The sequence below is a fragment of the Elephantulus edwardii genome, unplaced genomic scaffold, assembly GCF_000299155.1.
Source record: "Elephantulus edwardii isolate Elephantulus edwardi_28Jun2011 unplaced genomic scaffold, EleEdw1.0 scaffold00054, whole genome shotgun sequence".
Lineage (NCBI taxonomy): Eukaryota > Metazoa > Chordata > Mammalia > Macroscelidea > Macroscelididae > Elephantulus > Elephantulus edwardii.
Window position 1 is genome coordinate 16,657,028 of NW_006399804.1, and position 2,163 is coordinate 16,659,190.

Consider the following 2,163-nt stretch of genomic DNA (forward strand, 5'->3'; position numbering starts at 1 on the left):
AGCCCTCGCTCTAGTCTCCTGTGATGACAGAAATACCCAGTTACATCTCTCTTTTAGACGGTTCTCTCCCTCCTCTGTTTCAGTGCTGCTAGATTTCTTAACAGTGTTATGCTAAATACTGTCTTAACTTATGTCTTATAGTGTATCTCTTATAAACAGCTGGTATTTTTCCTCCCCTGTACTTAAATTTTTTTGAAATTAAGTAAATGAGATAAAGAGACTGAAGTTGTAGGAAATAGGGGTGGGAGGGGATTGTTGCTGTTGTTAGGTAACATTGAGTTGGAACCAACTCATAGCTGACACTCCAGAGAATTTTTAGAGGCAGAAAACTGCATGGAAGGAGATTGTCCATCTTTCCCCCATGGAGCAACTGGTGGATTTGAACTGCATACCTTTGGTTTAGCAGCACAACTCCTTACCAGTAAGGCACCAGAGCTCCTGGGAGGAAGATTATAAAAGATATGTGTTTCTTCTTATGACCAAACCAAAGTTTATACAAGTACCTGCTGAATGATAAAGACTCAGTTGATGAAAACATGTCCTTTTTTAACAAACATGGTTCTAAGAGTGTATTATTACCTGCCATTGAGTCTGCTTTGATTCATGTTGTTGCTGCCTTTGAGTAGAAACTGACTCACAGCTGATTTCGAGTGGGTTTTCTGAGACTGTGGCTCACGAGGAAGGAGGCAGAAAACTGCATGGAAGGAGATTGTCTATCTTTCTCCCTTAGAGGAGCTGGTGGATTTGAACTAAGAGCCTTCAGGTTGGCAGCACTTCCCTAAATAGAACAAAATGTTATTCAGTCCTGTGTCATCTTCATGATTGTTGGCACATTCATGCCCAGTAGGATGATATTCTGCTGTGGTCATTGGGTCTTCATGATGTGGTTTGTAGAAACAGCTCACTAGTCTTTTCTCCGTAGTCTTGCTTGGAAAGTTACACTATAATCTCTGCCTACCTTTGATGATGTTATTAGTGATATAGTTTCCAGCATCATAGTAGTAACAACTCTAGTCCCCATAATGTGACAAACTAGCAAATGAGTGGTGGGCACATGCACACACAGAGCTACTCTCTCACCTCTGTACTGCCCTTCTCTATGTACTGGGAGGCCAATGTGAGAAATGGTCTGGCCCAGTGTATGTGTCTCTAATTATAATTCAGTGCATTCCCCAACATATATGCATGCATCATTTAAAACTTCCCTGCTGTTCTCTTTACAATTCCACTACCAAATCTTCAGAAGACTCTCTCAGTCCATCCCACTTTTCATTTCTGTCTTCATTCTGTTGTTCATTTGAGAAGGTCTCCAGTAGGGCTAGTAATAGATACCAGTACTGAGGAAAGACGGAGCTCTGGTGGTGTAGTGGTTATGAATTGAGCTGGTTATGAGTTGGCCTTCCCACCCATGGTCTCTACCTAGTTGTCAGGAACAAATGAGAACGAAGAATGCCAAAGTCCCAGAGCAGAAACCATTCTACAGAGCCAACAGCCCACACAAATGATGACCCCATTGAACCTGGGACCAGAAGAACTAGGTGGTGCCCAGCTACCACTCCTCTAACTGTTCTGATCAAGGTCACATAGGTGAACTCTGATACTATGGGAGGAAAACAGTATAGGACCACACATTTTAAAAAAAGACAAGACTTATTAGACCCATTTAGACCACAAGTCTCCCTGCCATTATCATCCTGACTCATTAAACCTTGAACCGAATCTATCTCAGGATGATCTTTTAGCAGAATAAAAGAGTAGCCCACAAACACAAACTAAAAGACATTGACTGAGCATGCTGCTTCATTTAGGGGAAGAAATCTATATGAAAATAGAAGGTCAGTCATGATGCGAAAACATAGATGAGAAGATAGTAAGACACACTGAGAAGACACAAGAATCATAGATGTCACTGGAGCAATCCAAGCAAAATAGAAACAGAACAATCAGAATGCAACACAAGAAAATGTCCATTCATTATGAGAAATGAAGTTCATGTCACTGGACAAACTGTACAGAAATTGTCAAATGGGAATCTAATTCATGGTATAAGCTTTCACTGAAAACACAATGAAATACTATTTTAAAAAGTGAGCTTTATTAGCATCTTTTCAACAACATGGATTGTAAAACAACAAGAACAACAACAAACCAAAAAAAAAAAAA